The sequence below is a fragment of the Nicotiana tabacum genome, chromosome 6 (assembly GCF_000715075.1).
Source record: "Nicotiana tabacum cultivar K326 chromosome 6, ASM71507v2, whole genome shotgun sequence".
Taxonomy (NCBI): Eukaryota; Viridiplantae; Streptophyta; class Magnoliopsida; order Solanales; family Solanaceae; genus Nicotiana; species Nicotiana tabacum.
The window spans coordinates 177,641,035-177,652,906 of NC_134085.1; the positions used below are offsets into that span (position 1 = coordinate 177,641,035).

The 11,872-nt window shown below is 37.8% G+C and overlaps 1 pseudogene; it reads left to right on the plus strand.

Moving 5' to 3' along the window:
* The first annotated feature begins 809 nt into the window (after positions 1-809).
* On the plus strand, positions 810-7,966 carry LOC142182090 (phototropic-responsive NPH3 family protein NPY2-like; annotated as a pseudogene).
* The last annotated feature ends 3,906 nt before the right edge of the window (positions 7,967-11,872 follow it).

Consider the following 11,872-nt stretch of genomic DNA (forward strand, 5'->3'; position numbering starts at 1 on the left):
TGTTCCAATTAGACACTTGCCACCAGAGATATTGGAAAAATGATTTTCAATTTAACGAGGAGAGCCTTCAAATGTATTCAACGGAATAGGAGTTTGTTTTTAATTGATTGGGTTCTTTTTTAACTGACATGCCTTGTTTTTGTTTGTTATAGTACCTGCTTATATTTGATGTGTATAATTACAGGAGGTGGGATATATATTTTAAGTGGTTAATTTATCCAGGTGACGAACACGAGCAGACAGAAGCTTTTTCAAAGTTTGAGACAGAAGTGTCTAATATGAACATTTTATGATGTGTTTAGATGCTCAATCGGAATAAGCCTGGGGTCGAGTATCTAAATAAAATATACTAACAAGTTTAAGCGGCTCTCACTGTATTCCGCATATACTAGCAGGCGTCTTTAAAGGTAGGTCTAGGGAGTTAGCAGAAGAGTACTCTATATCAATCTGTTATATATAGGAACAAATGTTTCTCATCGAGTATGCTTCAAATCGTTGCCAAATATCCAATAATAAATATTTGAGGCACATCAACTATGAATTCAAATATGATGCTTTTTTTAGTTTGTCCTTGATAAGAAATAGTAAAATAGAAAATTCTGATACCAAAAAATTGTTTGTGCTGATTCTAGCAAAACTGCTATGCAAAACTATAAAAGATAGATGCTTGTTGTCTCCTATTTAGGGGGTTCCAATTTGACTGATACCGAGATGCATCCTATTTTCCGTGGCAGTGGTCAGTTGAGTAGTAAGGAAGTATAGTTTCTCAAGTGTTCAACAAGAAAACAGAGATCCTTGGAGTTGCCAAGATGAAGTTCATGAAACTTGGATCCAAGCCTGATACCTTTCAGTCAGATGGGAACAATGTCAGATATGTTGCTTCTGAGTTGGCCTCGGACATCACGGTTAATGTCGGAGAAGTAAAGTTTTACTTGCACAAGTTTTGTCCTGTCCAAGAGTACCTCTTTGCAAAAGCTGGTTGCTAATGCTGTAGGACCCAAAAAAAAAGTGAAACATCTAAAAAGATGAAAAAGATGAAAAAGAGGCCAAATTAGGTGGCTTGGAAATTGAATGGGCGGATGAAGAAATTGAATGGGCGGATGAAAAAAGTCAATTTTGTGTTGCTAAGAGGTTGACAACTTTGCCTATAAATAGAGATGCCTCCTTCTTTGTTAAACGCACCAAAATAAAGAGAGAAGCAACATATAGTTAGTGAGAGTAATCCACAGATTATTGTCTGTGAGATAATTAGTGAGTGGTAGTAATATTGTAGTGAAGTGTGTTAAATAAAGAGTATTATTTCTTTCAAAGTTGTAGTAGTTTCTTGACACTACTAAGTTGCAATATTATAGTAATAATATTGCTCCACTCGGGTATTGTATTTTACCCCGCTAAAATATTTGGTGTCATTATTACTCTCTTGTGTTATTATTATTTGCTGTGGATATTATTCCTGGGCGGGATTATTTATTTATTTTATCCCAACAACGTGGTATCAGAGCCATGGCAAATAATGGTCCGCTATCTTTTCAGTACCCCCGTCTGACAAAAGATAATTATGAGAAATGGTGTCTACTTATGAAAGTCATCCTTGGCTCTCAGGATGTATGGGAAATCGTAGACAGAGGGTATGCAAAACCCGATAATGAGGAAGCTCTGCCCCAAAATAAAAAAGAGGTCTTGGCAAAGACAAGGAAGAAGGATCAACAAGCCCTCACGCTCATCCACCAATGTTTGGATGATGTCATGTTTGAGAAGGTGGCAGATGCTACCACCTCAAAGGAAGCTTGGGAGATTTCACAAAATTCTCTTCAACGAGTTGACAAGGTGAAAAATTTAAAACTTCAAACTCTAAGGGCTGATTTTGAAGTTTTAAAAATGAAAGAATCCGAATGTATCTCGGATTATTTTTCAAAAGTGAAGGCTGTTGTAAATCAACTAAGAAGATACGGGGAGGACATAGAAGATGTCCGTGTGGTAGAAAAAATCCTTTGCACTTTAACACCTAAATTTGATTTTGTGGTGTGTGCTATTGAGGAGTCTAAAGATTTAGACTCTATGATGGTGGAGCAATTGGAAGGTTCTTTACAAGCCCACGAAGAAAAGATCAAAAGGAGACAAGAAGTGCCATTAGAACAACTTCTTAAAACTCAGGCATCCTTCAAGGATTATGGAGGTGAAACAAGCTATCGAGGAAACAGACGAGGACGAGGCCGAGGTCGAGGAGGTCATGGAAGAGGAAGAAGTAATGGTAACAACTTCAACAATGAAGTTAAAATCCACCAAACATTCAAAGGTCGTGGTCGTGGACAAAGAGGAGGAAGAGGACGTGGATACTACCAAGAAAATAATGGACAAAGGTATGACAAATCAAAAATTGAATATTATAATTGTCATAAATTTGGCCATTACTCTTGGGAATGTCGTAGCAATGTTGAAGAAATGGCTAACCTTGTTGACGACAAGAAACAAGAAAATGAGTCAACGTTGTTTATGACACTCAAGGAAGAAGATAGAGATGATTGCAGCTCGTGGTATTTGGACAATGGAGCAAGAAATCATATGTGTGGGTGCAAAGAGAAGTTTGTGGAGATCAATAAAACAGTGAGAGATAATGTGTCCTTTGGAGATACCTCAAAAGTTCAAATCGAAGGGATATGTACGATTCTGATCTCCTGTAAAGATGGTAGTCACAAGTTAATTCAAGATGTTTATTATGTGCCAAAATTAAAAAGTAATATTTTAAGTTTGGGTCAACTTCTTGAAAGGGAATATGACATCCACATGAAAAATATGCATCTTTGGCTTAGAGATTTAACTGGAATTCTAATTGCTAAAGTGCATATGGCAAAGAATAGATTGTTTTCTCTGAATCTTAAAACAATTGATGCAAAATGTTTGAAGGCTAATGTGCAAGATGAATCAATGTGTTGGCACATGCGATTTGGGCACTTAAATTTTGAAGCGCTCAAATCAATGGGAGAAAAGAACATGGTGCATGGGATACCATCAATCAACCATCCAAATCAATTGTGTGAAGCTTGTCTTCTTGGAAAACATGCAATGAGGAGTTTTCCAAAGGAGGCCATGTCAAGATCAACCAAGCCGCTCCAGCTTGTCCACACTGATGTGTGTGGACCAATCAATCCACCTTCTTTTGGTAAAAGAAAATACTTTCTGCTTTTCATTGATGACTTTAGTAGAAAGACTTGGGTTTATTTCTTGAACCAAAAATCTGAAGCTTTTGCTGCTTTTAAAAATTTCAAAGTACTTGTGGAGAAAGAAAGTGGCTATGAAATTAAAGCTCTAAGGTCCGATAGAGGAGGCGAATTCACCTCAAACGAATTTAATGACTTCTGTCAACTTCATGGAATTCGTCGCCCTCTAACGGTACCTTATTCACCTCAACAAAATTGTGTTGCAGAGAGAAAGAATTGAATGATTCTTAATATGGCTAGATGTATGTTGAAAGCTAAAAGTATGCCTAAGGAATTTTGGGCCGAAGCTGTTTCTTGTGCAGTTTATTTGAATAACAGGTCTCCAACAAGAAATGTTAGAGATCAAACCCCTCAAGAAGCATGGAGTGGAAGAAAGCCAAGTGTCAAGCACTTAAGAATCTTTGGGAGCATAGCCTATGCTCATGTGCCACATCAAGGGAGAGCGAAGCTTGACGATCGAAGTGTCAAGCATGTGTTTGTTGGCTATGATACGAGTTCAAAAGGCTACAAGATATACAACCCAAGCAGCGGCAAGGTAGTGGTAAGTCGTGATGTTGAATTTGATGAAGAATTGGCATGGAATTGGGAAGCTGAGGAAGAAACTTCATATGATTTTCTTCCATACTTTGGTGATGAAGAAGAACTAGAGACCGTGGAACCTGTGCAGGACACAACTCCACCTCCTTCTCCAACAAATGTTGCATCTCCCTCTTCTCAAGAAGGTTCAAATGAACAGCTGCAAAGGACAAGGAGCATTCAAGAGCTCTATGAGGACACAGAAGAAGTTATTAATTTTGATTTTTTATGTTGTCTCTTTGCTGACAGAGAACCAATGAACTTTGATGAAGCTGTTACAAACAAAAGGTGGATACAAGCCATGGAGGATGAGATCAAGTCAATAGAGAAGAACAACACTTGGGAGTTAACAACTCTTCCCAAAGGTCATCGAGCAATTGGAGTGAAATGGGTATACAAAATAAAGAAGAATGCTGATGGAGATGTGGAGAAATACAAGGCACGACTTGTGGCTAAAGGCTACAAGCAAAGGCAAGGCATTGACTATGAAGAAGTCTATGCACCTGTTGCCCGCATGGAGACGATTCGTTTGCTGATCTCTTTGGCGGCGCAAATGAAGTGGAAGATTCATCAACTAGATGTCAAGTCAGCCTTCTTGAATGGCTATCTTGAAGAAGAAGTCTATGTTGAACAACCATTGGGCTTCGTGGTCAAAAACCATGAAGATAAAGTGTTGCGGTTGAAGAAAGCTTTATATGGATTAAAGCAAGCATGGAATAGTTGCATCGACAAGTATTTTCAAGACAATGGGTTTACTCGTTGTCTCCATGAATATGCTCTTTACCTTAAAGTTCATACTAATAGAGATATCTTACTTGTTTATCTTTATGTTGATGATCTTATTTTCACGGGTAATAACCCAAGTTTGTTTGAAGCTTTCAAGAAAGATATGTCCCGTGAGTTCGAGATGACAGACGTAGGGCCCATGTCATATTACCTGGGCCTAGAAGTGAAGCAGATGGAGGATGGAATTTTTATCTCTCAAGAAAGCTATACAAAGGAGATATTGAAGAAGTTCAACATGCTCGATTGCAACCCCGTGAACACACCGATGGAAAGTGGGACAAAATTGTCCAAGTTTGATGAAGGAGAAAAAGTGGATCCCACATTCTTCAAAAGTCTTGTGGGAAGTTTGAGGTACTTGACTTGTACCAGGCCAGATATACTCTTTGCAGTTGGAGTAGTTAGCCGGTTCATGGAGGCTCCTGCCTCTACTCACTTGAAGGTCACTAGAAGAATTCTTCGCTACCTAAAAGGCACGATTGACTTTGGGCTATTTTATTCTTCTTCTAGTGATTTCAGTCTTATGAGATTTTGTGATAGTGATTATGCGGGAGATATTGATGATAGAAAAAGTACAACTGGTTTTGTATTTTTCTTGGGTGATTCTGTTATTTCTTGGAGTTCAAAGAAACAGTCCATTGTTACTCTCTTGACTTGTGAAGCCGAATATAAAGCAGCAACATCATGTATCTGTCATGCTATTTGGCTAAGGAGATTATTGAAGGAGCTTAATTTGCCACAAATTGAAGCTACAAAGATTTGTATTGATAACAAATCAGCGCAGGCACTCGCAAAGAATCTAGTGTATCATGATTGAAGCAAGCATATAGATACAAGGTATCACTTCATCAGAGAATGCATTCCGAAGAAGGAAGTCGAGCTCAAATATGTGAAGTTTCATGATCAAGTTGTAGATATCTTCACAAAGCCTCTCAAGTTTGAAGATTTTCAAAGATTGAGATCAAGACTTGGAATGAAGAAGAAAAATCAAAATTAAGGGAGAGATTTGTAGGACCCAAAAAAAAGTGAAACATTGAAAAAGATGACAAATTAGGTGGCTTTGAAATTGAATGGGCGACTGAAGAAATTGAATGGGCGGCTGAAGTAATTGAATGGGCGGATGAAAAAAGTCAATTTTGTGTTGCTGAGAGGTTGGCAACTTTGCCTATAAATAGAGATGCCTCCTTCTCTGTTAAACACACCAAAATAAAGAGAGAAGCAACATATAGTTAGTGAGAGTAATCCACAGATTATTGTCTGTGAGATAATTAGTGAGTGGTAGTAATATTGTAGTGAAGTGTGTTAAATAAAGAGTGTTATTTCTTTCAAAGTTGTAGTAGTTTCTTGACACTACTAAGTTACAATATTATAGTGATAATATTGCTCCACTCGGGTATTGTATTTTACCCCGCTAAAATATTTGGTGTCATTGTTACTCTCTTGTGTTATTATTATTTGCTGTGGATATTATTCCTGGGCGGAATTATTTATTTATTTTATCCTAACAAATGCAAGTGAAGCAAATTGTGATGAAGTTCACATTCATGCCATTCCTAGAGGACCTACTACCTTTGAAATATGTGCCAAGTTTTGTTACGGCATCACTGTTACAGTGAAGAAGCTATTGAGAAAGGAAATCTTATTTACAAGATTGATGTTTTGCGAAACTCGAGCTTTTCGGAGCTGGAAAGATTCAATAAAAGTTCTTCAAACTACTAAGTCTCAGTCACGTTTGTGTGAAGAATTAAAGTTGATCAGCCACTGCATTGATACTATAGCACCCAAGAGAGTGAATTGGTCCTATACGCAAAAGCTTTCAAAGGAGAACAGAAATGATCCTAATTTGAATGGTATTAGAAGCCGCATGGTGCCAAAATATTGGTGGGTTAGGACTTAAGTGATCTTGAAGTAGATTTATATAAGCAGGTAATTGTCACTATAAAAAACAAAGGCATTCTTTATTTTGAAGTAATTGGAGAAGCTATGAAAGCTTATGCTTATAGAAGGTGTTTAATAAAGTGTGTTCCAGTTAAATTAAGTCTCTAAATGCCGTGCAATATTGGATATGATTGTATGGTTGTTGCCCTCTGAGAAAGGTTGTGTCTCTTGTAGTTTCTTGTTAGAACTGCTGAGAGCATCAATTTCACTTGATTCTGGATAAATTGCAAAGGCTGAACTAGTTAAAAGAATAGGGCAGCAATTGTAGGAGGCTTCTGTAAATGATCTTTTGATTCGAGGCGCGAATGGGGAAGGAACCATGTATGATGTCCATGTCGTCCAGAAAATATTAGAAGTTTTTATGATGCGAGATAAGGATTCTGAACCTCAGCTAGAAGATGGAGATGAAATTCAGGAGATCCGCAAGCCAGGGATTTTATCAGAAGCTTCAAAACTAATGGTGGCAAAGCTAGTAGATGGATGCCTTACCAAAATTGTCCCTTTGTCAGCATTTATTGGTCTAGCAGAGATGGTATCCAATTTTTCTCGACCCGGTCATGATGGTATCAATGGTGCAATTGATATGTACCTTAAGGAGCACCCTGGAATCAGCAAGAGTGAGAGGCAAAGAATTTTGTAAGATGATGGACTGCAAGAAGCTCTCGGTGGATGCTTGTATGCATGATGTGCAAAACGAGAGGCTATCCCTTCGTTTTGTTCTACAAGTGCTCTTTTTTGAGCAAGTTAGGGCTAATGCATGCCTCGTCTGGGAGCAGTACTCCGGATCTGGACAAAGCTATTAGGGACCTTAATAGTGCTTCATCTGGAAGTTCAAGATCTGCAACAACAAATATAGACGAAGATTGGGATGTTGCAGCCTTTGCAGAAGAACTCAGGGCCTTGAGAGGAGAGAGCTTGCAGCCTTAAGAATGGGAAATGGTGGAACAAACACAAAGTTAATGGTGATGTAAAGAGCCATGCAGACAAGGCTGCCAATTGCCATGGAGTAGAATGAAAGGTTTTCTCATGTCAAAGAGGATATTCTCGAAAATCTGGTCGAACAAAAGGGACAAGGGGAGAATAGTGGGTCAGATTCGTCTGATAGTCTTGGATGTGCTAACTTGGAAGAAGCTAAGGAATCTACTTTTAGTGGCTTTTTTTGATATTGATATTAGCATGTCAAAAGACTAGTCATCTTTCTCTGAAGTCCTCTAGAAGAAAATGAAGGATATAGTTTGACAAAAAAGTTTATAGGAGGAAATGAAGCCTCTTATGGAGTCCGGAACCCCATTGTGGTTCTTTTGGACTCAAATTACGTAAATAAGTCCTCTATACCTTAACAAAATCTTTTCCCGTTAAGGTATAGCGTGGCATATTTTTACGTTATATATACTGACGATGCGTAAAAATATAGCACGCTATACCCCTAATTAAATAATCCCCTTCGTCTTCTTCCCCGACCAGAATCGCCCTCCCCATTTTTTTACTTCAACCTCCCTGTTTCTGGTCCCCCCCCCCCATCATCTTCTTTTTAAAAAAATGTGGGCCCCACCCGTCACACAAAACATTAAGAACATAGGTCCCACATCGTAGTAGAGCATCGTATTATTGTGGTTTCACTCTTTCGGACTCAAATTTTCACACAAAACACTACATCGAGGTATTTTGATTTATTTTATGTCGAAACTTGTATAATAATGTATATTAGTTGATTGAATGTGTTTCCATGTCGTTTTGTGTTTTATTTGCGAAACTAGTATGTTATATTTATCCGGACTTAGATATTAGTGTTCTAAAAAAATGTAAAATTGAGAAATAATTTTTTCTGTTAATATCAGGATTTAGATATTAGTGTTTTCATGTCGTTTTGTGTTTTATTTGCGAAAGTAGTATGTTATATGTATTTTTGTGAATGTTATGTGATTAAAATGTATTTGTTGTTTATATTTAGTTTAGATTATTTATTAGCGTAATAAAATGTAGAACCTTGTAGCGTAGTAAAGTGTAGAGTATTTTAGCATAGAATCCCTATAGTTTAAGTATTTCTTATACTGGTAGATGAAAATATATACATTATACAATTAAATAATTAAAAATTAAGAATGTAAATTATAAAACAAACACACACAAAATTATCAAAATATTGAATTTGACACACATAATTATTCATGATAGTTTGGTGCTACTGGGCCTCAAATATCGAGCCTGGTAGATGAAAATATATATTTTGTACAATTAAATAATTAATAATTATGAATTTAAATTATAAAACAAACACACACAAAATTATCAAAATATTGAATTTGACACACATAATTATTCATGATAGTTTGGTGCTACTGGGCCTCACTGGGCTATATATAGCTTTGTACAATTAAATAATTAAAAATTAGGAATTTAAATTATTAAACAAGCACACACAAAATTATCAAAATATTGAATTTGACACACATAATTATTCAAGATAGTTTGGTGTTACTGGGCCTCAAATATCGAGCATGGAACCCAATAGGTATATATATACTTTGTACAATTAAATAATTAAAAATTAAGAATTTAAATTATAAAACAAACACACACAAAATTATCAAAATATTGAATTTGACACACATAATTATTCAAGATAGTTTGGTGTTACTGGGCCTCAAATATCGAGCATGGAACCCAATAGGTATATATATACTTTGTACAATTAAATAATTAAAAATTAAGAATTTAAATTATAAAACAAACACACACAAAATTATCAAAATATTGAATTTGACACACATAATTATTCATGATAGTTTGGTGCTACTGGGCCACAAATATCGAGCCTGGAACCCAATAGGTATATATACTTTGTACAATTACATATCAAACATACAATTAATGTTGTTTAATTTACAGTTGACGACATGGACGCCGCCTATACATCCCGGCCCTTACTCTCGTGAGCTATTAGTGCTACAGGGCGATCATAGGTCCGCCCATATATGGGACGAAGAGTTACTGCCCCAAACTCTCTGCGCTAGGAGAGTGGATGACCTATGGGATTTTTTTAGGCCCAGAGATCTCCACGAGCATGTAGTCCAACGCCTACAGGATACGGGATTTTATAGGATTATTGAGATCGGGCGGATGCAGCTCGACTGGGCTTTGATCACGACGTTGACTGAGCGATGGCAACCGGAGACGCACACTTTTCACCTGTCCATTGGCGAGGCCACCATCACGCTGCAGGACGTGGATGTTTTATATGGCCTTCCCATTGATAGCATGGCTGTTTCACTGCCTATTGCTATGAGATCTATGTCGCGTGATGATTATTTGGACATGTTGTATTAGCTCACGGGTTTCAGGCCACAGGATGAGACTTTTTTGTCGGGTGCCAGTCGGTTGTCTTTGACCTCTATTAGACAGTACCTGTAGGTACTCCACCCCGATATCACCAATGATACAGTGGAGATACATATTACCCGGTATACGAGGTTGTTGTTGCTTCTTATATTTGGAGGGGTCTTGTTCCCGAACACTTCAGGGAACCTAGTCAGCCTGAGATTTCTTCATCATATTCAGCTACTAGATTAGTTACCCTATTACAGCTGGGGTGTTGCTGTTCTCGGCTACATGTATAGGCAGATGTGTCGGGCGAGCATGGGCACTCAGAGAGATGTTTGTGGTTTTCTGCCTCTTCTACATATGACAACATATTCAAATAATCTGTTCATCAGTTCCAACTCTACATAGTTAGAATTTATCTTAAACCTGACGTCGACTTTGTATGTTAGGTTTGGGTCTGGGAGCGGTTCTTGCAGTTTCAGCCACTTTTACCACAATTACCTCCTAATGTAGCACCTCCGGAACTCCCTCTAGCCAGGAGGTGGGTTCTCCGCCGTACACTTTCACAAGTGTATGATGCTCATCATAATCTTCCCCTCTGCAGGGATGTGTTGGATCTGCCGGAGGGCACACAGGTAAATATATACCTAAACTTACCTGGTATAGATTAACTTAGTGTTGCTCATACTCACGTTTTGCGTTCTTATTTGATAGTTCATCTGGACGCTGTACAACGATGATTTGATAGCTAGCCTGCCAGCATATTGCTGGTCCGGCCGACTGATTTGGAGCACTTCTTATCACGACCCATTTTCATAATAGGTCATGATAGCGCCCAACACCATTGTCGGGCAAGCCAACGCGAAAAATATTAAATAAACTTTCATTTACCTTTACCCAAAAAAATAGTTGAAATAATTCTTTAAGTTGAACTAAAAATCATAAATGATTAATTAAGCAAAAACAATCATACAACCCCAAAATGATACAGTCTACTAATGTGTGTGCCAAGACCTGGTGTCACAAGTTGTGGGCAACTAGTAGAATATACAAAAGAATCACACTATCCTACTGTCCGAAATAGAATAGACAGCAAAAAATACATAAGAAAGACTTTTTCAGGCTGTTGAACGGCATGGGAGGGAAGCAACTCACCGTAGAAGTCTCGAGTTCACTCAGGGATGCGCACCAGACTGATAGCTAGATCCACCTACCTCAAATCGTGTACAATTAAGTACAGAAATGTAGTATGAGTACATAAACAATATGTACCCCGTAAGTATACCGTCTAATCTCGAAGAAGTAGAGACGAGAGGTCGACTTGATACTTACTAGGGTCAAATAATATGAGAAAAAATCTGTAATAAGCATGGATAGCACAGTTTATTAAAATTGTACGGCAAGGATTAACAATTCTTTTTCCAAATAATATTATGGGTATCCATTTACGTTTCAAGGAATATATGAAGTTCAGTCCACAGAGAAATACTAAGTAAAGCATGCGCAAGCAATACCAAGGGACGTACGGCCCGATCCACCATAAAAGTAAATTGTGCACTGCCTAGGGTTGAACGGCTCGAACCATAGATGCATCTATTACCCCACTCGCGAATTACATGTGCGACGCGGTCAAATATATATATATCCGAGGAGTAGTTATTCACAGGAATATCCAAATTTTATTTAAAAGACCAAACAGGATAAGGTCCCCCCCCCCCTAGTCTCATTTACCTTAATCAACATAATTTATACGAATCTGAATTTAACATCATGTTACAAGAATATCACGTAGAGCATGTTTTTGGGTCCTAGACTACCTGGACTTAACATAATAGTCGCTATGCACGGACTCTCGTCACCTACTGCGTACGTACCCCTGCATATAATAGCAATTAATTCAATTATTACACCTATGGGGACAATTCCCTCTTACAAGGTTAGAAAGGAGACTCACATCACTCCAAAGTGCACTTCTAATACCAAGAATGAGTCCAAGCCTTCAATTCGGAGCCGAACGATCCCAAACTAGTTAAATG